This window comes from Gopherus flavomarginatus, chromosome 5, assembly GCF_025201925.1.
Source record: "Gopherus flavomarginatus isolate rGopFla2 chromosome 5, rGopFla2.mat.asm, whole genome shotgun sequence".
Taxonomy (NCBI): domain Eukaryota; kingdom Metazoa; phylum Chordata; order Testudines; family Testudinidae; genus Gopherus; species Gopherus flavomarginatus.
The window spans coordinates 50,197,419-50,221,280 of record NC_066621.1 but is presented as its reverse complement, the minus strand read 5'-3'; the positions used below and the strand labels follow the sequence as shown (position 1 = coordinate 50,221,280).

Genomic DNA, 23,862 nt, shown 5'->3' with positions numbered 1-23,862 from the left:
ATGTCACTTATTCTCTCTCTGCTTCCATTCCCCATATTAAAACTTGTCTATTTAGATAGCAAGAGGCAAAAGGGGTCTAAAGTATGTATGCGGAGCTGAGTGCAACAGGGTCCTCCTGCAGTTAGGACCTTAGGTACTAATGTAATACAAATAGTAACTATTGCAGAGTCACCTGAATGACTTCCCAGGGTGCCATGGTCAAGTGGGCACCGTGCGGCAGTGCAGAGGTGGGCGCTGCTGGTGTAGACTCAAAAACTGCTCCCAGGTGGTAGTGCTGCGTAGAGAGGCACCCAGACATAGGTGCCGACTCTGTGGGTGCTCCAGCCCTGGAGCACCCATGGGGTAAAATTGGTGGGTGCTCTGCACCCACTGGCAGCTCCCTACCCAGCTCACCTCCACCTCCTTCCCTGAGTGTGCCGCGTGCTCCCTTTTTCCCCCTAGCTCCCAGCGCTTGTGCTGCAAAACAGCTGTTTTGTGCAGCTGGGAGGGAGGGGGGAGGAGAGGTGCTGGGGAAAGTTGGTGCCTATGCACCCAGATTTCTCTCTGCTTCCTCCCAGAGGAGGAACACGCCAGGGGAGGGGCAAGCGGTGATACGCAGATACTGCTTACCCTCTCAATGTTCCTCTGTGCCCCCTTAGGAGCTGTAAGGGGCGGGGGGGAAGCAAGGATCAACAACAAGGGCTCCGAGCTTCCAAGTAATTTCCCCCACATGAGCTGCTTCTCTCCTGTCCTCCCCTTATACAGCCCAGGTAGGGTTGCCAACTGTCTAATCACACAAACCCAAACACCCTGGCCCCACCCCTTCTCCAAGGCCCTGCCCCCTCCCTCCATCACTCACTTTCCCCTATCCTTAGTCACTTTTACCGGGCTGGGGCAGGGGAGTCGAGGTGCAGGAGGGGGTGAGGGCTCTGGGTTGATCCTGGGCAGGGGGTTGGGGTGCAGGAGTGGCTGCAGGGTGCAAGCTGTGGGAGGGAGTTTGGGTGCAGGAGGGGGCTCAGGGCTGAGGCAGGGGGTTGGGGTGTGGGAGGGGGTGAGGACTTTGGCTAGGAGGCACTTACCTCAGGCGGCTCCCGGTTGGCGGTGCAGCAGGGCTAAGGCAGGCTCCCTGCCTGCCCTGGCCTTGCGCCGCTTCCGGAAGCAGCTGTCATGTTCCTGCGGCTCCTGGGGAAGGGGCGTGTGACTCCATGTGCTTCCCCTGCCTGCAGGCACTGTTCCCACAGCTCCCATTGGTCACAGTTCCCAGCCAGTGGGAGCTGTGGAGTTGGTGCTGGGGGTGGGGGCAGCACGTGGAGTTCCCAGGCCCTTTCCCCTCCTCCCCCCGGGGGCCGCAGGGCCATGCTGGCCACTTCTGGGAGGGGCGTAGGGCCAGGTCAGGCAGCGAGCCTGCCTTAGCCCTGCTGCAGCTTGGCTTCAGTAGCCTCCAGGATATTGAGCCCGATTCCAGGAAACTCCCGGCAAAACTGGGAGGGTTGACATCCCTAATCCCAGTTAGGAAAAGTCATCTGGATGCAGGGAGCCCTGACAGTGCTCCTCGCTCCCCTCCCTCACGACCACCTAGGGGGATGCGGAGGAGCAGTGTTGGAGGTTGGGAGCAAGCAGCAATGCCAACTGAGGAGCCCACGGGGGGCTGGGGAAATGGGAGGATGCCATACCCACAGGGGCCAGAAGCACCAAAATACAAGTTCGCTCAGGACGCTATTTTCCCTGCATGGGTCTGAATCTCCTGAACACGAGAGGTTCAGCTCTAGGCTGTCAAAGCCTCAGCTTGATTGACCAGGTTTCGCAAGCCCATGTCACCATCTGTCTGTTACCTCAGATGTCCTGCGTATAGGTTAACGTCTGTTAATCGTTTGTATGAGACTCTCCCGAGGGTGGGTTTTTTTTTTTTAATTTATTTATTTTCACTGCAGTGAAGTGGATGGGATCATGAACCTCATTCTCCACTGCCTTGTGTGACAGTTGTATTGCCACTAACGAGCTTCCCCACCATTGCTCTGGCACTGGCAGAGCAGTGGCCAGGCATGCTAGTGCAGAGCATTGGCATGAAGATTTGGTAAAAGTACCTGTGACTGGTCTATTCTATTCCACCCCCTGCTAGCACCAACTGAGTGCTAGCACTAGGCATATCTCATCTCCCAAGGGTTTGTCCTCTCTAGTGATGTAGCATGAGCTGAAGCATGATTGTTTCTGTTACTCTGACCCCCCTCCAGACATGCCCACCAGTCATTTATGTGCAGGAGTGGCATCACCTGAGTGAGCTTACACATCTGGAGGCAGAGAGAAGACAATGAGTTACTTCCTCTCACTATGTCCAGTGCAGATGCAGCAAGTCATTACCACAACAGAGGGCCACTAGGCATGCAATGCCTACCCACAATCCCCTAGGACCTCTTGCCCCGTTGGACTTTTATTACTATCTCCCTATTCCTTGTTTTCTGACCAGAAGTCACCTACCACTGCAAATAGGATGCTCAGCGTCCTCATCCCCAGCTCACGCAACTCTGGTTCAGAACACAGTGCCTGCCATGATGTCCTCATCTCAGCCACCTGTATGGAGAATTCTGAGCTGGATAGCATCTTGCTAGAACTAATTGGAAATCATGTTTAATTTTTTTCTATAACATTTTTTAAATCATCTTCATCCGATTTCAAAAGTCAATGACTTTTAATCTATTTGAATTTTTCACACTTTTTAAATCTTAAATCTTTGATTTCAAACATTTTCAGATCGTTCTTCCTTCCTCTGTCCCTCCTTACCCTCCCCGCCTTTTTTTTTTTTTTTAAATTTACCACTGGAAAAAGGTGTGGAAAAAGGAAAAAAGATTTAGGGGCGGGAAAGGGAGATGAAACCGGAACCATTTTATGACAAACTCATTTGGTTTAAATTTTCTGAGAACAACCTAAAAAAGCTTCATGAATTTTCATTGATGAGAGAAAGCCATTGTTGGTTTGAAACGTTCAATCTGCAGTGTGCTGCGTGCACTTTGACCAGGTATAAAGCGCTGCCTTCACAATCGCAAGGCAGTACAGAATTAAACTCCATCACTTTGCTGCTGGAATGTGCTATGAGACTGAGACTAGGCCAAAGGGGGGAGAGAATATATACAAATTCCGTTTGAAATGAGGGCGTTGGCTATATTGGGGATTCTAGCTACCAGTATAACTACGCCAGCACAAACCTCTAGTGCAGACAGTCAGGTCTGTTGTAAGCTATGATTTGCACCTCCATGGCAGCTCTGCCTATTGGTGCTAGGGGTCCATACCAGAAGTGTGACTACAATGATCTGGCCTGCGATGGTTGTAATCCAGGCCAATCCCTGGTGTAACCAAAGCTGTAACTAGCACAGTTATGCATCTTAGGTGCCTATAAAATGAACTTTCCTCAAAAACTTTGCCCCTGCTACTCCCAGTGATGGTTTCTCTGCCCAAGTGCCCTGGATGTATCTCCCAGGATCAATTTCATGTGGCTGTAAAGGAGAACTTAGGGGGACCTCAATCCTTCCCAGTTGCTGATAGTGGTGGTTTGCATCATGGAAGCACCTGAAGGCCAGGCCTGCTAGGTGCTGTACAAATGTATAAACAAAGGGCCGATCCCCTACAATCTAAGTAACTGTAATAGCTTGAAATCCTGATTTGGCCAGCTGATCTGTACGTCTTTGGAGAGGAAAAAGTTAAAAAAATAAAAACAAAAAAAATCCTTCTCTGTCATCGTAAGGAGGCAGGGAAGGGGAGCGAGTCTGTCCTTGATTTCATAAGTATTAGCAAAACCTCAGCTTTTAAAATGTAATCCCTTTTTAAGCTGGAGGCTGTCAGGCTATATCCAATGGCACAAAGGAAATGACTGCTATTTTTGGAGATCTCTTGGCTGGCGGGTAGTTCATGCCCACTAGGGTGGCATGGGGGTGGGGCCTTCCATCACAGCATGACACCCCCTCTGCAACATCACATGATGATGTTAGTTCTCCAAGGGGCCCAAATGTGTGCTGACTCCGAGGGCTGGCTTTTGGGTTTGGTGGGCCCTCACAGAGGGCCTTGGGAATGGATATCTTGAATCTCATCTCTCTCCCAGCCTTGCCTTCATTTTCTCTTTCCCTCTCCCTTCTAAATCGATGCAGTCAAATGACAACAGGCAGGCCCCAGGGTCTGTTCCCCTCAGACGCTGGTTCCATGGTCTGTTCCCCTCAGCTGGTTCCATGGTTCCTGTGTGGTGTGTTCACTATTTACATACAGAAAGTATGTCATGGCATAAAAATAGTAACTTGTCCCTGAATCACACAAAGCCCAATTCTGCCTTCGCTTGAATGGGGTTGGTGCTGATGGACTTCCATGGAAGTTGCACCATTGTAACTGAAGGCGGAATTTGGGTCATAGGGTCATATCCTGCCCTGAGCTCCCTCTTATTCACACAGACAAGGCAGCTGGAGATTGTATCTCTGCCCCTGCACCCCTCCTGCCCAGGAGTAGAAATCATTCCTGAGCTGATCAGAAGCATGGCTGATGGTGCCAGGGGTCATGGACAGCACATGCTGCACTTTAGTAATTCATATAGGACTTTTTCTAAGAGATATAATTTAGAGCAGCCAGGGGGCTGCTCTAAATTAATCTAGGTGGTGGTTCAGATCCAAGATCAGCAAAGCAGAAAGATAACAAGAATAGAATTGATCAAAAAATTGAATTTCTGTCCTGTGGGAAAATCTGAGACTTTGAATTTTGGTTTTATCTCAAATTTGTCAATCTCAGAAATATTTACAAAACAAAACACCGCAAAACATGTCAACCTTATCAAAACATTTCCTTCAACTTTATTTATTTAACTCTTCTTATGTTACAAAATGGAAAAGTCAAAGCAATCAAGTTGAAACAAAATGTTTCAATTTTATCAAATTGGTCTTTTTGGAGAGACTGTTCTGTTGGAAAATTCTCAAATAGCTGTAATTGAGAGCCACCTTCCCTTCTCAACACTAATTCCTACAACAAGCACAACTTGGCCAGGCCTGGGAAGTTGGTCTACAGTCTTCAGTGCTTGTAATTAGAGGTTTGTTTGGGCATATCTTCAGATTTGGGGGTTGTTCAGATCCAAACCCAAACTTTGCAGCTTGGACCCATCTCTCTGATGAATTTTCATTCTATATGATAGTACCTAGGGGTCCCAATTAGGGAACAAAGCCTCATTGTCTAGGCATTATTGTGCACACAAAAGGAAACAACAGTCCCTGCCCCAAATAACTTTAAATCAAAGTACATGATGAGAGAAAGCAAGTGGATCCAATAAATGGGGAAGTAGAAGGTAGATGAGACAGTTTGTTCATTATACCAACCATAATGTGGTCACAGCACCTCAGCTGCCCAGCCACTGCAGTGTGTGTTTTAGGCATGCAGTACAGGAGAGATTGAAAGCAGGCAACCTAGTGGCTTTGCAGAGAGTCTCTCCTATGCATTTGGAGCAGCATGGGAGGAAGGTGAAGGTGCTTACTGGAAATTTTCCACAGCTGCAGATGGGGGAGTGATCAGAGCTATTTGTAAGGTGACCTGACCAGATGTCCCGATTTTATAGGGACAGTCCCGATTACCTTACGATCCTGTGTTTAGGGTGAGATGGAAATAGAACCCTCTGCTCGGCCAGCATGCTGCTTGATGTGGGGGAAAGCCTGTGAGGCATGGGGGACAGAAGTGCTGTAAAGAAGGGGAGTTGCGGAAGCAAACACCAAATTGTCCTCTTGTCTTTTTAACACTGCCCAGTGTTCCCAAGGCTGAACCATGGCAGGTCAGAGAGCAGCGTACTTGAGCTGAGGGGAGTACCCATCCCATAGTGAGTGCTCCACCAGCCACGCTAGTTTTATAGCAGCACCACTGAAAGAATGAAACCTTATAGCTCCCTCCTGCATGTGGCTGATCTGTTTAGTGGGCAATAAAAATAAATGTCAAGGAGAAAAACAACCCTGCCCTACAGGAAATAAAGACGATTGTAAGGGAAACTTAAAAAAAAAAAACCCAAATGATCAGGCCTTTGTTTCAGGGGAACTCCAGGAGGCAGAAGCCTGGAATTCCTGTACAGAAAGAGATGGATAATCTCAAATTCTAGATTACATTCCACCCACAAAGCAGGGACTTGGAGGGCTCCTTGCTCCCCTTTCCTTTGCCATTTTAAGGGCTTATCATTTAGCTGTATTTTTTCTTTCCTCCCAGAGCACCATAAACTGAGCAGGCAGCTTTGGGTCACTCCCTGCATGCAAAAACAAAGGCTCTGAGGGTGGTGGGATTTTTTTTTTTTTTTAGGGTAAAATCCTATAGGACACTAGGTGCATCGTTCCAAAATGAAATCTGATTTGAAAACATAAGGCTGCTGCATGGAAGGTTTAGTCAATAATATTCTTCCCTCCCTTTGGCATTGGAAAATGTTTCCCAGTTCCTCTTTGTGAACAGCAGGGTATATCTAGGTGCTGATGACACAAGCCCGCACACACTTCCCTTGTAACAATAAATGCTAACTTGATTTAGCATGAGTGGCTTGCTTTACACCACTGCTCAGAACTCCCTGCACCACTCTCCTATCTCCTTCAGTAGCTGGTAAGACAGTACATTTCCCTTTTAAGAGCTTACAGCCTGGGAGGGAATAAGTAAAAGGGGGGAACTAGACTATTACCCCTTTTAAACTGCAGCTATGCCTGCCTGTCTCCCTTTAATCTGCACCCAAAGCTCCAGGATCAGAGGCTGACGTCACCCTGCCCCTGAGCCTCCCTCTCTGATTGGCTGGGGGTGACGTCAGGTGCTTTTTTTTCAAGGCATGACCTCATCCTCAGTTCATTTTTAGTTCTAAAGTGCAACCTTCTGTCTTCCTGGATCCCTTCGGCCCTGTTAATGCTTATCTGTGCCATCCACCCCCACCACCCCCTTTGAGCAGGGACATGCCTGCCCCTCACTTACTGGGCTAGTATTATGACTACATTTCAGTGTAGGTGCCTGTATGTGTTTGCAAGGGGCTAGAACTTGCATCATCAACACTGGCACCAGCCTTGCAGGGCTTCTCATTTGATCATCCTGTAATTGCGTTTAATTATCCTGACGAATGTGCAGAAATTTGCAATCAGCTGGAGAACCTCAGGAGCTCTGATTTCCCCGGCTGCAGAGGAAACACGGGAGGGTAAGTGTTTATATTGTTGTAAGGGAAGAAGAAGGGGTGGCCTAGGGTTTCTAATCATTCTTTGTATTTGAATGACCCTGCAGATTTCTGCAATAGATCCTAAGGGCTGGAGCTGGGGAGAAAATTCTCATGTAGAGGTGTATTTTTTTTATATAGATGCGTACTGCATCTTCCTGATCCTGACACCAATTATATATAATGCAACACACACGCAGATATGCTGTGCGTTTGTATTCACATGCGGGGGTAGGATCAGGAAGATGCAGTAAGTGGTGCATGAATTGGTGATTACAAGGCATGCGTTGGAGGGAATGGTTGGGGAGATGTAATTGTGAGTGTGTTGTGTTATTACCCGGAGCTGACAGACGTTTTAAAAAACATTTGTTATTTTGCAAAACGGACTGGAAACTCACCTTGCGCACGTACACAAAAACATAAAAACCAAATCCCGTGCTGGGTGATATCATGCAGGGAGCTGCTGACAGGGAACCTGCATGCTTATTTAGATAGAAGTTTAAACAAAATCCTGATCATGCTGGGTGCAACTAAAATGATACGATCCTCCCGCGTGAACTAAAAGCGTGTGTGTGTGTACGGGGGGCGGGGGCGGCTGCAGAGTAGGGGAACATATGTTTGCGGTTTGCTATTCTAATGCCGTGGGGTTTTACAGAAGATCTGGGAAATAACCGGGCTCCAGTGTGGCTGGGCTTTGCAGGCAGTGTCTTACCAGTATTCTCCGGCTCGGGCTCGGGCTCAGCGTTTGGGAGGCTGCTGGTGTTAACAGCCCTGTGGTTTCCCAATGGGGTATCGCCTTATGTCCTTGGCATTTCAAGGAACCCAAGAAAACGGGCGTGTGCGCAGCAGGGGGGGTTTCGCGGTGCTTCCCTGCCATCGCTCAAAGGGAGCTGCTAGCGAGCAAGGAGTTAAGCTTGCCACTTATAACGATTCCCCCGCATGAGCACGGATGGAGCATCAGCCTGCAACCATAGTGGTGTTTGTGCAGTGATTCAGCACGGAGAGCTGATGTTCCAAAGAGTTTAGATGAAAGATTCTTGGGTTGTGTGGTTTTTTTTGTTTTTTGGCTTCTTGGTTAATAAATCCCTTTTAAAAAATGAATGCTTTGTCAATACTTAAAAGCTGACGTCAGTGCTTCAGCCTGCATTAGGGGAGATGCAGGGCTGTAATCTGTGGGTTTTGTTGTAACGAAGGAGGTGCTGCAGCCCTGTTTTCTGTTTAAGGACGTTTGGATCTGCTGGGTGCAGATAATGATGCATGGTATTCGTATTGCAGTGAGTGGGATCTTGGCCCCATTGTCCTAGGAGGCGTGAACGTACAGGACAAAAATAAGGTGTTCCCTGTCCTAAAGAGCTTACAATCAGAAACACGCTGCAGAGTTGTCACCAGCGAAGAGGTTTCGGGCATGTAGCTGCAATGATGACTGAATGAGGCTTTGTTAAGCATATAAAACCAGTGAGGTCTGAGTTCAGAAGGCTAAAGATTTTGATTGACCATCTGATACACTTTTGCAGCTGAATAACAGGTGAAGTCACTGCTGCAATGAGTTTGTGTCAATTGACTTATTTTAGCAGTACTTATTTTAATATAAAGCAGAAGCCTTGGAGGCATGGCTGTCTACATATTAAAACAAACCCAGCCCATGAACTCAGTACCCAGTAGCTCCCACTTAAAAGCTTGGCCTTTTCAACACCAGAAAGGGTTTTCTGTTACAGCTGTAGCCCTCCTAGTGCAGACGCAGCTTATACCAGCACAGGAGTTCTTTTGCTGGTATGGGTTATACCAGTAACCCTGAATAAAATAAACTGTACTGGCAAACTTAGACTGAAAGCCCTTCGGAGCAGGGACTGTCTTCTTTTTGTGCTGTGTTAGTACAGGCACTATATCAATACAAGTAATGGATAGGATATTTTTTTTTGCCAATGTAACTGCATGTACACTAGGGATTTTGCTGGTGTGGTTATGCTGGTTGGGGGTGTGATTATTTTTTCACACCCCTGCAGATGTAATCTGTGTTGGTAAAACTGTCTAGTTTACACCTGGCTTCAGTCGACACTTGAATTTTGACCTGGAATTAACTCAAGGTGGCTAATGTTTGTGAAGTGTAGGCTGGACACTTCACCAGGCGTTTATTCTAAGACGCCAACACTGAACGCTGGTAGGCTTTAACTTGCTGCACTTATCACTTCTGACCGGCTTGTCTACGCTGACACTTTACAGTGCTGCAACTTTCTCACTCGGGTGTGAAAAACAGGGCTGCCCGGGGGGGCGCGCAAGTGTGGCAATTTGCCCTGGGCCCCATAGGGCCCCCCACGAAAATATAGTATTCTATAGTATTGCAACTTTTTTTAATGGAAAGGGCCCCCGAAATTGCTTTGCCCCAGGCCCCCTGAATCCTCTGGGTGGTGCTGGTGGAAAAACACCCTCCACAAGTTTCAGTGCTGTAAAGTGCCAGTGTAGACAGTGCACTAGCGCTGGGAGCTACGCCCCTTGTAGAGGTGGGTTTTTTGCTATGCTGCAACTACACAAGCCACTAATGTAGCTATTGAAGATGTGCCCTTAGATTGCTTTGTTTTTGCTAGCCTGCTAACTAACTCTAGTCATCTCCTCTAACAGTATGCCTTTAAATCCTAGCCTACGCAAAGCCATAGATATGTACATAAGTAGTCAGATTTTTCAAAAGCACTCAGCAAAGGGAGCCGCTAGGTATTGAGCACACTAGAAAATATGGCCCTTAGTGCTTATTTACATAGCACCCAACAAAGGGTGCTAGGTACCCTGCAGGCAAATAATACTTGGCACCTGCCTTTAAAGAGTTTATAATCTACCTTTGGACACCCTACACAGTTACTGATGATAAAATACAATAGGTGTTAGGGTGAGACTTCTTAGTCATCCATCTCCCTTATTGCCAGACTACCTCTGGGTAAGTTGGAGAGTCCTAGATTTAAAAAAACAAACCAACTCACCCCGGGAGACTGAACATATTCCTCCTCGCAAACTGAAGAAGCTTCTCTTGGTATGAGTGGGAAGGAGCGATGTTCCACCTCATTTTCCCTCCCACCTCCATCAATAGACTAATATACACATATGGAATGGTTATTGGGGGCACCCGCTGGGTTTTTTAGAAGGCTGTTTGAGTCAGATCCTCAGCTACTGTAGAGCTGGGTAGCACCACTGAAGTCTGGCTCCAAAAGTGGTGAGTGGGCTGTGCTAAGGTGCGTGTGATTAAAGTAGCAGATGTGTAATGAACTAAAGATCCTGAATGAAACTTGGAAAAAGGCAGTTGTGTTCTGGCTCTCGACGCCTTTGATTGATGACATCCACTCCTAGGGCACCTATCACTATTGTATTTGAACAGCTATTGGAAACTGAACCTATTGAGAAGGAGGAGGTGATTGAGGAAGAGAGCTAGTAGATAATGGGTTACGCTCATGAGGGATGAGGCGGTGGTGGATAAAAAATAGTCTGAAGCCTTCATAGATCTTTTATCCTGAGCTGTGGGTTCAATGGCAACTGTGAAAGGCGATAGAACTTCTCATTGCTGTTGATTCCTGCTATCACTTCCTTTCTGTTTAGCAAAATGCTGCACGCGAAATGCCCAGGTGTAGTAATGGCTTTGAAACTGCTGAGTGCAAAACCTTTGTAGTGATTGCCTTTAATATTGGGGTCCTGGCAGGGAAGAGTGTGCATTGCTTGAAAATGCTTTTTGCATCCTAATGGCTGCTGGGTTTTAAAACTTGTTTTTCAAGCTCGGAATTTCTTCTAAAATGCACCTGTCACGCCTGATGCAAAGTGGGAAGAGATGCCTGCCCTAATCAAGGGGGGGTGGGGATGGGAGGTGAACAGGCCAAGATAATTCATTTGATAAGAAGCCTGGGATGTTCCATGTATTTAGGTGGTAGTAACTTGTCTCAGAACAGTGGTTTTCAATCTGTAGATCACAGACCCCTCGGGGTCCACAGGCTATGTCTAAGATTTCCAAAGGGGTCCCTCCATTTGCAGTTTTTTAGGGGGCCGCAAATGAGAAATGGTTTAAAACCACAGGCTTACAGAGCATCTACTTTGCAAAAGACATTGCACCAAGGAACTGTGTGATAATATGATAACATCATGACTCTGTCCTAACACAGCTTGTTCCTCCATGGGTGAAGAGAGCTAGAGTTGCGGTTAGGTTGCGTAACATAGTTGTAATATGGTGCAGTTCCATGCATGCAGGCGAGACCAGATGCTCAGGCACAATTGTACCATAACAGAGCACTCCAGCATAGTAAATATTAACATACTAATGGTCACGGAAACTAGAATGCTTTTCTGAGTGCTCTTCTAACATGGCTTTGGCCTGTCCACATGCTCGAACCACATTAGAAACTAGTTTGGCTGGAGTGCAATGAACCTATATTGAAACATTGGCTTTTTTGTTTAAACCTGGCTGGCAAAGCCATTATAGAGCGGAGGGGTGGGGTGTGTGGCATTATTGAGCCATGGCTGAAGCACACAGTTTTGCCACCAATTCTTTTATTTAACATACAATTTTTACAAGGGCCAACAGCTTATCCCTTTCTGCTCCAGGAGCTGCATATAGGAGTTCACCTCTTGTGGAAAGTGTTGCCAGTGAGGGTTCTCAGGCTTTCAAACCTCGAAGCCCCGTGTGGATGAGAGGAACGTAAACCAAACATAAGGACTTGTCTACCTGGAGAAATTGATCAGCATGGCTGTAGCAGAATAGGAACAACTTTCCTGCCCAGACAAACCCTAAGAGGAGGAGAAGTCTGAACTAATATGGGGCTCCCTTCTTTACCACATGTGAAGTTTTCTACAGCCTCGCTTTCAACATTTTGCATTTGTGAGTCACAATTGTCAAAAGTGGCCAGAGGGTTTGGGTGCCCAACTTGAGATGCCTTGAAGGGGTCTGATATTTCAGAAAGTGTGAGTACCCATCCTTTCAAACTCGGGTCCTATGAAGGTACCCCCAGTTGGGACAGGGGGTGCAGAAGCTCTAGTCACTTTTGAAAATCGTGCCCCATTATGTCGACAGTCTTACAAAAATAAACAGCAAGAGATGGTGTTCGGATTAATACTAGGGTTGTATGGCATTGGGTTTGAAATAAGTAACATAGGCTTTATCTACCCTGGCACTTCTGTCTGTCAGGAGTGTGGGGAAAAAAACACTCCCCCGACCGACATAAGTTACACCAACAAAAGCGCTGGTGTGGATAGTGCTATGTCAGCGGGAGAGTGTCTCCCGCTGGCGCAGAGCTGCTACACAGGAGACCTTACAACGGTGCAGCAGCAACAGTACAGCTGTGCCACTGTACAGTCCATAGTGTAGCTGTAGTGTATTAGTCACTGGGCTGGTGCTGGAAGCATTTCCTTGACACCCTCTTTATTTCCTGTTCCCACTCCCATTGCATGTCTTCTATCAAGTGCTCCCTAGGTACAAAATGCCCGGATGGTTCCTGTTCGCCAAGTCACCGCCCTCTCCTCACTCACATCCTTGCTATGTATTCGCTTCCTCCAGGTTACCTACCAGGAGAAGTTTGAGTCATACCCAGCCCATACTTGCATGGTGATTAACATGTGCACATGCCTAACCTAAGGGTGCTGGGCTCTGATTGTAACTCATCTTTTCTCACCTCTGTGTGTGTGTGTGTGTGTGTGTGTCTTCACTCATTGTCTCATCTGATATAAACCTATCCATTCCTTGGGGCTGAGACCTTTTGTTCTTTTGGAACGCCTGTAGAACGCTTTGGGATCCTGTAACAGTAATTGGCAGGAGGAATTCTCTCCATTTCCATGTAATGAGCTCAAGGAATTTACATCCTGAGTTCTAAAAGTAAAAAGGAAGTTGTGGGAAGACTATAAACTCTCATATTAGGGCATAAGCCAATCTCCAGCTGGAGGTTTGAAGGCAGCTTTACTGTAGGAACAGATTATTCCACAATTGCCTGCTGCAGCATTTCTTCTGCCCTCCCTAGAAGCATCTGGTCTTGACCAGAGCCAGTGATAGAGTACTGGATTAGATAAACCACCGGTCTGATCCAATAAGAGTGCCCTACTGTAACTCTTGACATCCGCCCTCCTTCCCAGCACTTGCCCCTGAGCCTTGCTGGTGACCTTACCACATCTTTCCTGTTAGCCTCTGGCTAGCAGTGTGAGTCATCTGGCTAGTAGGGTTGTGGCATGCCTACATACACTGTCTATAATAAATCTTAAAAAAACTAATTCTTTGAGGAATATTGCTGCAAAAAATAGCAAATTATATTTCAATTGAGGTTACAGAGGCTCTGGCAGAAAATAGGGTGAAACTATACCAAGCTTTCAATCTGCTTATCCAAGCATTTGTGGCCCCTGTGTCAAGGCGAGTGAAACAAAAATGCATGTAAGGCTGGGATTTCATAAGCTGCTCAATTCCCATTGACTTCCAAACCCTGTTAGATAGCGCTGACACTTTACAGCTGAAGTGAAGAGGGTCTATCAGTCTCCAGAGCAGTCTAATAAATAAATAACCACTGGAGGCAACATCAGTGGATGGACTGGATTTGAGCAGCCCTTGTTTCTGAACTCCTCATTAATATGACTTGTTTTCATTGAGTTGTAGCTGGAGTGTGTATTTATTCCAATGTCATCTGTCTTGGCCAGCAGCCCTCCTTGGAATACAGTTGTCCGCATGCTGAACACTCAAGCTGTTGGGTCAAGAGATGGTTCAGAGATGGTGCCAGCACTGCTGACTTCAGAACACTAAATTAATGCATGAAAATTATATGTACACGAAAACCAAAAATACTTCGCTAGTTTTTCTTTATTCAACTTTCCCCACCCAGATTGTGAGGAGAGGGTTGCACTAACCTGGCTAATGTCTAGCAAAGTTCAGGCATGTGCTGTGGACTTGGTCTTGTTTCCATTGACTTCAGCGGGACCACCACTGAGTCCTGTACAGTAGCTTCCCACAGCTCTGCCAGTCCACCTTGGCTGAGACCCAGAACTCGAGCACAATCTCTCAGTACTGCCAGAATGGACTGAGTTCTTATTTACTTGTTGCCTGCTGTTCAGTATATGCTGTGCTGATCCTGGTGGAATGCAGCAGCACAGGCAAATGGTCAAAAGGAGCTTGAGACTCTGGTGTCGACCTGTTTAGGCCCAAAAAGTCTCCCACAAATTGTTATACATTTTTGGGTGGAAGGCAAGAAAAGGGCAGAATAACCACCAAATCCTAAGTTACACTGAATATCCCACAAAACTAATCCATCCATTTTAGATGGCTGCATCTGGTTGCAGATTTTGCAGAACCTCACTGAATGTACATTCTCACAAAGCAGTTGTGCTGTACCACTAAATATGGATGGTGGTGCATATTCTGTTCGCTCGCTAAACGGTGACACTTGTAATTTCATGTCTCTTTGCAATACGTATCTTTTTATTTTGGCTGCCTTTTTTTTCTTTCTCAATTTCCATGTATCTGGTGCCAGGGCAATCCTTTCCCAGGCAGTAATTGACACAAAGGTGGGCTTGAGCTATGGCTAAATCTGGAAGGACTCTGGTAGAGAATTGGGAAGGAGAGAGAACTGATCTTATTGGGGAGGCAGCAATGGGTCCTAAAGGACAAAACTTCGTAAATACTTTTCATTACACCCGCTGAAGCACTGATGTTGGAAGTGGCCGGATCATGATGTAGAATCAGGTCACTCTTCTATTGCTGCACTCTATGTTGTCTGAAACAATATGGCAAAATCATGTGTGCCTTGAAAAGTAAACACCCCCTGGAATTGGGAGGGGAGAATAGAGGTGTGTAGCCCCCTCCCTCTTTTGCAGGTGAACCGGTTAATGAATGAAACACATTTTGCCAGCTATTCCACTTCTGGCTTCTCAGGAGATGGTGTGTGCTGGAAAATATGCAATATCCAGCCCCCTTTCAAAAGGGCAAACAATGAGATTTCTTAGGGTATGTCTACGCTATCCACCCGATTGGCGGGCAGCGATCGGTCCGGCAGGGATCGACTTATCCCATCTAGTCTAGACACGATAAATAGACCCTGAGCGCTCTCCCGTTGACTCTTGTACTCCAGCGCCACGAGAGGCGCAAGCGGAGTCGATAGGGGAGCATCAGTCTAAGTACGTTGACTTCAGCTATGTTACTCAAGTAGCTGAAGTTGCGTAACTTGGATCGACATCCCTCACCACCACCCCAGTGTCGACCAGGGCTTATTCAGGAAAGAGAGCCAGCGTGACAAGAGCAAGTCCTGACTCTGTGTGGCCGCTGCCCATAAATTGGTCTGGGATGGACGGAGAGATGGAAGAGATGAGAAGTCACTTGGCTTGACCTCCATGATTTCAGAGTGACCAAACAAAACCACCCTGTAATAAATCACAAGCCCTAAGCAAAAAGGTGAGAGTGGGATATCGCTGCATACCAGATGTTCCTCGTCCTACCGGGTGTATTCTTCTAGATATAGGTGAGCCACTCAAAATCTAGGAGAGGTGGCTTCCTTTTGTGGCTCTGACAGGAGGGCAGAGCGTCAACTGACAAGTACTAGATTGTTCCTCAGCATTGGAGTAAACTTTCTTTTGGTCTACAAGGATTTGGGCAGGATGTAAACAGAGCCAAACTTCTTACATGTAACTAGGTTTGTGGATCTGCAGTCCCTTGGAAGATTACTGTAGCATCTTTTTTAGAGTTTAGTTTAATTTCTGGATTTTAGGATACCTGGAAATGGAGGGCCAGATCCTCAGATAATATAAAATGGTGAAACTCCCTGGATTTCTGTGCTGACTTACACTAGCACAGAACCCAAGCTGGAGTCCATTCATATACCATGGTTTGCAATGGGTGTCATTAGAAACTGTGTAAGACCTTTCAGGGAGCAAGGTTGTTAAACTGTTTCTGCTAAACAATGGATTCAATTTTTTATCTTTTTCCTCATAAATGTGAGGAACTAATGCCGCTGTACAGTGCAAATGGGCTACAAGTATCATTGCACCTCAGCCTTAACCTGCTGCACTCCCCTGTTTTTTCAGTCCCCAGGTTCACCAGTGACCATCACTCATTCTCAATAGCTCTAATTTGGAGAACATACATTTGGGATTTGCTTGAGACCCACAAACTCATTTCACCTGTAATTGTTCTTTAGTGGTGAAATGCTGAGGCACTTACTCACCTGCATCACCAAACCCTGAAGAGGTTCCATCTTAGACTCCTGCAGCTCAGACCTGTGCATCATTACCTCTCGTACATAAACCTTGTGGGGGATATTCTTAGGAACAGCTATGAACAGAACATTGTGCTCTTCTTTTCCCAGGAGGCTGAACATTTATCCGGTGTACATTTAGGGTGTTCAGGGCCCCCGACAAAGGGAGATAGGCCAGTCCCACCACAATACATCAAACCATTCCCATTGTGAAATGATGATCAAGCCACTGAAACCCTCCAAGATGAACCCTGATATCCCCACCTCTGGTAACATGTGGGTACCCAAAGGAGATGCAGGGGGCTTGTTAAATATTAAGCATTGGGGAGCCAGTATAGCAGAAGTGAGCAGGTGTAAGTCTGAATTACCTTTGTCCCTCACAGTGATATGTACAAGCACAGGACAAATACTGCAGTATAGCCCATTCCCTCGCCCCAGCTAAGGTGTGTAGCTAGTGGGTTGGAGTAGGAAGTGCTTTCAGTTCTGAGACATGGGACTTGACTGTTCTGAGTGTGGGTAGAGTCTTGTGTTAGAAAACGTAACTGCCACAGTGTTCTAGGAAGCTTTGCCCTGAGTGTGAGCAAGGACAATTGTGGTTAAAACATGGTCCTGGCAAACCCTAGGGTCTCCGCTGTCACATGTTTTAAACATGAGTGTCCTGGTCACACGAAGGCCTTTTCCCATTCCAGAAGTGCAAGATCATTGCTTTCTTTTATGGCCACACGTGGCAGGGGCATGTTATCTAGGCCCCTACTAAACACCCTGTTCTCCCTACAGCGCCTGATCCCATGCCCTTCTGATTTCAATGTGTACTCCACATTGGCCACTAAGGGGCACACAGGGAAAATGTTCTTATAGCCTAACTGGAGAGGGCTCATCCTCCTCCTCTCATTGCTCTCCTTGTCTGCTCAGTGGTATCTCAAGATTTTGACAGTGTGCAGCTCAGCTGATTTTTGAGGTGCTCGAGGCAAGTCTGAGATAGTCCATAAAAACCCCTGTCTCAGACTGAAAGCCTGCACCTATGCAAGTATGTGCCAGAGTTTTTGACAGGCCTCTGTGCTGCCACTTCTTTGTGGTGCTTGATGCACTATTATCACATTGAGCAGATTAGAACTCCTTAGTGCATGTGTAACCCTTCTGCCCCTCTGAGCTGGCAGCAACAAGGGCCGGGTTCAGTATCCAGGGGTTCCGTTTCAATAACACAATGCCAAACCGGCTCGAGCCCCCACCCAGTGACCTGGGACAATTACATACCACCCCCACCCCCAGGCGCCTCTAGGAGGCAATACTTCCCCTCTCGCAAGCATGGAGTCTGAGTGTAGCAAAATCCTTTTAATAAAGGAGGGAAACAGTGCGGCATCACATTGGAGAAACACCACAAACAGGATTATAACACAAACCATAAGCAAAAAAAGCCACCTCCAAGTATGTTTGGCAATGTCCTTTCCCCCTTAGGGTCTTAAGTCCAATCACCCCAAAGTCCAACAAACCAAAAGTCTCTGGTCAGTGCCACCCCAGTGTTCAAAAGTTTATCTGCAGAGTTTTACCCCCCCACCCAGCCTGGGTGAAAATGGGGGGGGGCGCACACAGGGTTTTAGGGGGCACCTTACATGGGCACCATGGAGTTCTGCGGCAGCCTTCACCACGACCAGATCCACTCCACCAGCTGACTTGTGAGCCGCTCCAGCTGTCCCCACAAACTGCTCCGCTCCACTCCACTCACTGTTCCATGGGCTGCTCCAACATGCTGCAAACTGCTCCGCTCTGCCTGCTGCTTAGCAAAAGATTTTTAGGCTCCCCCACTAGTTAACACAGTACTCAGTGATCTCAGCTCAGTAAGCTTAGCTCTTTTAGTTATTTCAGCTTGTAGTAGGGAAGCCCTGGTGCTGGTGCACCATTGACCCAACATGAATTGACCTCAGAAGCCTCTAGATAGACTCCTAATGGAATCAAAATTAGCTCTGCTCTTCAACAGTGGAGAGGGAGGATGGGCAATTGGTGTTCCAAGCCCTCAAAAGGGGCCCATACCATCAGATACACACACCAGTCCCCAACCTCTCTCATTTCAATGGGTTTTGGCACCCATGTCCCTTGTCTAGCAAGTGTTACTTAATTGATGTTGAGACATCTCTGTCATAAAGCAGTCTCATAGTTCCTCATTCACGTAATCAGGGTGACAACACTTTATTCCTCCTGCCCCAAAAGCAAAGAATTTGGGGATCCCAGAGCTGTCAAAATAACCATCCCAGGCTGCCATGTGCTGTGCTAGTTGGGGTGGGTGTGCCAATGCAAATACCTAAAATTCCTTTCCACACTCCCCATAATTCACCACCAGATGTCAGGGTAGAGCTCATCCTGACTCTGCGTACACATGTAACATCCGATGACCAGAAATACCCTTGTACCTTTGGACTTAAGGGTTCAATGAGACTCTTACAGAAAACCCAACGTCCAAGAATTCTGTTGTGTGTATCTTGGTGCACAATTCATACCTTAGAAGTACAGATCTAGATGGACCATGATCCATTTGCAGCAGAGAGTGGCATATTTAAAACCCAGGAGGCTTCTGTTTCCCACTATGCGTCCCTGCCAGTATTAAAACACCAGAAAGAAATCATTATAAGATTTGGGGGTGGGAATTAAACTATAAAGCAAGAAGAAATGCAGCAGCATGGGGAAACGAGAGAGGGGAAGCGATCCAGTAAGCAGCTGGGCCTGTGTATGTTCAAGGGCTGTGCCGACTGCCACTGAGCTGCCGTGCTGGGCCAAAAATGGAAGCTCCCCTTCCAGACTTCTTAAGGTGAGATTTGTTTGCACAGATGGTGTGCTGCAGTGAGAGTACTACAACTTGTGCTTGGCCTTGGTGACGATCTTAAGGTGAGGGAGGTCAGGCAGTACAAAGGACCAAGTGAAAGATAGTCTCAAGTGAGAGATAGCGTGGTGGTTTCTCTTTTCTGTATTGGTTCCTCTGCTCGTCTGTCTGTCTGTCTCTCCTGGGAGAATCCTGTCCAAGGTTAGAAAGGGCATTGGACTGTGAGACATGGCTTCTTTTCTCAGATCTCTCTCTGATCTGCTGTGTGACCTTGGGCAGGTTGCCTTACCCTCACCCTTTGTCTGATCTGATCTATTTTGATTGTAAGCTCTTGCTATATATATTGTACAGTGCTTAGCACTATGAGGCCCTGAGTGGGGCTGGGCTCTCTAGGTCCTACTGTAGTACCTACCTATCCCTGTATGAGGATTTGCTCTGTTGTAGTTATCCAAACGCTTGAGGTGGAAAGACAATTTCCTGCCATCAGGCTTTTTTTGAGGGATCCATCCCTTACGCAACCTAGAGGCAAGTCATTTTATCTTGTTGGGAAAGTAAAATATCATTTGTGGGTTTTTAATGGCCATTTGTTTTCATTACCCACCTTTCCCTTGAAGAGGCTAAGTCGATTTTTGTGCCTGAGCTGACAGATCTTGGTGACAGTGTTTCAAGGTTCTGCTAACGAGGATCCTCACCCAGAATATGTTAACTACAAGGAATCTCCCCTCAGAAGGGGAGAGTCATTTAAGTGAGGCTGAATCTCCTTTTTAAAGGGCATCCCAAGTTGTCTGCTGACAAATCTCCAAGGGCCATCCTAGCAGTGGTACTTGATGCTGCCTCCTCCCCTCACCACCCCATAGTCCTAACATGCCCCATGCTGGCTGGGTGTTTGGATGTCGTTCTCAGAAGCCACAGCTGCCATTTAACCTAGGTTGTACGTGTTTAGCCTCAGTAGCAAAAAGGGGAATTGCAGATAGACAAACTGTAGACAGATGTCTGACAAAGGGGGTGGAAGCAGCCTGTAGTCCTCTCTGTGAATTCAACCCCCCGACCCCGACCCAAGCAGATTGTGAGGCTGGTTGGAGTCACCCAGGCAGTGCCAGTGCAGTTAAGACTGGGCCAAGGCTCCTGCTGCTTGTTAGGTGTCTTTACTGCAGAGAAACCCAGTTAATGTCTCCACGGGGCTTGAGACGCAGCGGTTGCCTGGCAGCTACATGGTTGCTGTGGAAACCAGAGGTGCTAACTTGTTAATAAGCCCCATGTCTCTGATTGCTGCTGCAAAATACTAATAATTAGTAATAGTCCCATAATTTAGGGATCTCTCAGGTAGTGTGAGCTGGCAGAGGGGGTTTGCTAAGTGCCCACGTACTAGGAGGGATATGTGGGGGAGCGGGTGGGGGGGAATTCTTGGCAACGGTGCCAGAATTTACATCTTAATAAGCACCTGGAGAGCTCTGAAGCTTAAACGCTCCTGCCAGTGTTTCAGGCCATAAGCTGACAGTTACTTTCTCAGCAGTCCTTCCCGCAGATAATCTCCTCCCGTCCCTGACGGCTGAGCCAAGAATTACTGACAAGTTCTGTCAACACCTGCCCTCTGCGCACCTTGAGAGGCTGCGTAGCCCATGGGTGGGCACGGCACTGGTCAGAGGGTAAAAAGACCTGAGTTCTGTCAGTGGGTGATAGGCAAATCGCTTCAGCTCTCGGTGCTTCAGTTTTCCTAACAGGTATATAATGATGCTTTCCTCTCATTGTAAAGAACTTTGAGGTCATGGATGAAAAGAGCTAGGTGGTATTCTCCTTGCCCCTTTGCTTCCTTGTGTCCAGATGTGCACTGACCGTGTTTGAAACTATTTACTCCATCACTTGTTTTCTGTCTAGTCCACCCAATGCAGGACTGTCCCCTATAGTATATTCTCCAGTATTTTCTCCAGCACTACATCCAGGCTGGAGTTATCACCTGTTGCCTCTTCTGCCTGAGCTGACCGCTTTAAAGTCATGTCCAACATTTAGGCTTGATCCTGTCCCTATCAAAGTCAATGTGAGTTTTGCTTTTGATGGGAGTACAGTTGGACCCATGGTAGTCAAGTCTCTGGCATTTCAATATGGTTCTGCGGCAAGGGAGATCTCTGGTAGAAGGCAGAAAGCAGTGTGTGGATGAGCCCTTTCCATAGATGACCCTTCTGCTTGCTACTGGGTGGGAAGAGGGAAGAGAAAATAGAGGGAGAAACACGAGCTAGTTGTTGGCCTTGCGAGGGTATAGTTAACCTTCTTTTAGATTGTTTCTCTTTCCCTGAGCCTTGGCTGCTTCCATCTATATTTAGGACTTACGGGAACAACAAAGGGGAGCAGAAAACACCAGGGAAGGGAGCAGGAGTGGATGGGGAGAGGAGGAACAAAAGGGCCAGAAACAGGCTGGGTCATGAACAATGTTGAACCCACTACTTCTTGCAGTGCAGTTGACTTGCCAAAGGTAGCAAGAGGGGCAGTTCTGAGTTAGACCAGTGTACTAAAGGGAAGAGCCATCATGGAGGCACAAGTGCTAGCGCAAAGCAATTCGGTGACCTGAAACTGGCTGCCTGGGGTTGATGGTTGCTACTCAGTACATCTGCAGAGGTTCCCTCGTTAACATCCCCCAGCGTGAGACTCTCTGCAGGAGCCAGCTCAGCACCCTTCCTATGCACATGTCCCCAGTAGGAGGCCTAGTGGGGCTCATCCACACGCTGCTTTCTGCCTTCTACCAGGGAGCATTCTGAGGCAGCCAGCAGGAGTGAAGTATTGAGGGCAGGAGCAGCCAGGACTGTGCTATACCGAGTGGGGTTGGGGTTTTTTTTTTTGTGCTGCTGCAATGGCCCATTGGTGCCTAATTGCAGCCAGAGTGGAAGATAGGATGGGACCTGAGAGGCTGAGCTCTGTCTCTGCAACAGCACAGGGATGAATTCAGGCTCTGTTCTTCTCCAGAGCTTCCTATGTGCTTGCCGAGCATGTCAAAACAGGTGTGCATCTAGAGCGCATGAACCTTTGCATGGCTTCTCTAAGTGTGTAGGACTGTGTGTGTGGAATGGGTGCTGTGCTATATTACACACAAGGGGGTGTGAGATGTTGATTACTCCAATTGTGGGGAAATAATCTGATTTGGATGTTGGTGTGGGGGCCAATGCTGTTTGAATGCAGCTGCCCATGCGTTGCCCCTCCTCAGGGACATGCCTGAGGGCCCTTTATGGGAAAGGAGATGGATGAGAACAGATGGCTGCCTGTTGGCCAGAGATCCTCACCCAACTCCATGTTCTCTGGCATTCTTCAAGCTTTCCCACAGCTCTCATCTTGAGGCTTCCTGGCTAGGTGTCTCCACCAAGAAACCACCTGTAATTTGTGAAGGGTGTTCTCCAAGGCGTCCTGCACCAGCAGCAGGAAAAAGTAGTAGTCTGAGTCCTAAAGTAATGAGCGGATATGAGGGCAGATGGGGGAGTTGGAGACCTGAATGGGCAGCTGAAAACCCTGGGCCTGATTTCCATTTTTTCCCACCAGATATAGCCACTTGTGCACCTGAGCAAATGAGCACCCAGGGCTCAGGGCAGCACAGTTCAGGCCCAAGGAGCTGAGTGTTTCCAGGTTATTGCATAGAAATGTTTGGCCCCACTTTGGGCTTGCATTGCAGGGCATGCTCTACTGTGTGTGGTTAAACCCTTAGTGCTGACCCCTGTGTGATTTCACTGATGTGTATTTCAATTGAGTCGCATGCCAGGGATGAGTCAGCCCCACTGTCTAGAGATGGGGGCCGCGTGGGGAGCGTAAGGCACACATGAAGCTGTCTTTCTGTCCCTGAGCGGCAGCCTGCTTTGCTGTCCCCATTCAGCTAAGCCTGTGGCCCATCTCCTCATTACAGGCACTTCAGGGAGAGGTGGGATTAAAGGATTATGGTAATGTTCTTGAGGAATGCTCAAGATGATTAAGGCAGCTTTAATAGAGTGATAAGAGAGGGACACAGCTTTGTTTTTGAAACCCCAATTTAGGTTTCAGGTTAACCTTTTCCCCTCCTTTGGACTTGTGGTCTCCTGTCATGGTGGTGAGGTAATGGGAGATCTCTCTGGACCTTGCTCAGCAACATCCACCAGCCATTCCTGCTCCTTCACTTTGACCCAGTTGGCAAGAAGGAAGAAGACACTTCCCTTATTTCACCTCTCCTCGTATCTCCCCAGTTAACTTCGTGTTAAACTTCATTTGTACTCTTAAGAGAGACTGTAAAACACAGCACTGCAGGGTGTCCGGCTCAGTGTCTTTCAGTGACTGTAGAACAAATATCCTTGGTTTACAAGTAAAAATGTTTCTCTTCTTGCTGCCAGCCTGCCAAGCCAAGCCCAGCCTGTGATGTGAGGAGTCAAGCTGGGCTCTCTTGGCCTTGCCTCCACTAGCTTTCCCTGCATGCCTCCCTCACAATTTCCTGCGGTTGCTGTCTCCACTGAACGGTGTAGCCCCACTGGTTTTGGCAAGGTTGAGAGCAATAACACAGAACAGATAGCAGCCATTGGTGTTTTTACCACCATGTCACCGAGACACGCTCTCACTGTGGCTGCACAGCGTAGTGGTAAAAGCACTGACTGCGCCTTCTGCTACTTCCTGGTGGGCAGGACAGGAACTCTGTTTTGTGTGGACAGTGCCTAGCACGATGGGGCCTTGATTGCTGATCAGGGTTCGTAGGTGTTTCTGTAATGTTA

The 23,862-nt window shown here is 47.5% G+C and overlaps 2 protein-coding genes across 3 annotated transcripts in view; one reads left to right on the top strand and one right to left on the bottom strand.

The window, feature by feature from the left end:
- Window positions 1-23,862, bottom strand: part of LSP1 (lymphocyte specific protein 1) — a 512,003-nt gene that overhangs the window by 323,665 nt on the left and 164,476 nt on the right. The gene's annotated exons all lie outside the window — the stretch shown is intronic.
- DUSP8 (dual specificity phosphatase 8) overlaps window positions 6,820-23,862 on the top strand; it is a 93,807-nt gene continuing 76,764 nt past the window's right edge. Inside the window, exon 1 of the mRNA XM_050953697.1 lies at window positions 6,820-7,141. The gene's annotated coding sequence lies outside the window, so the exon portion shown is untranslated. The remainder of the gene's footprint in view (window positions 7,142-23,862) is intronic.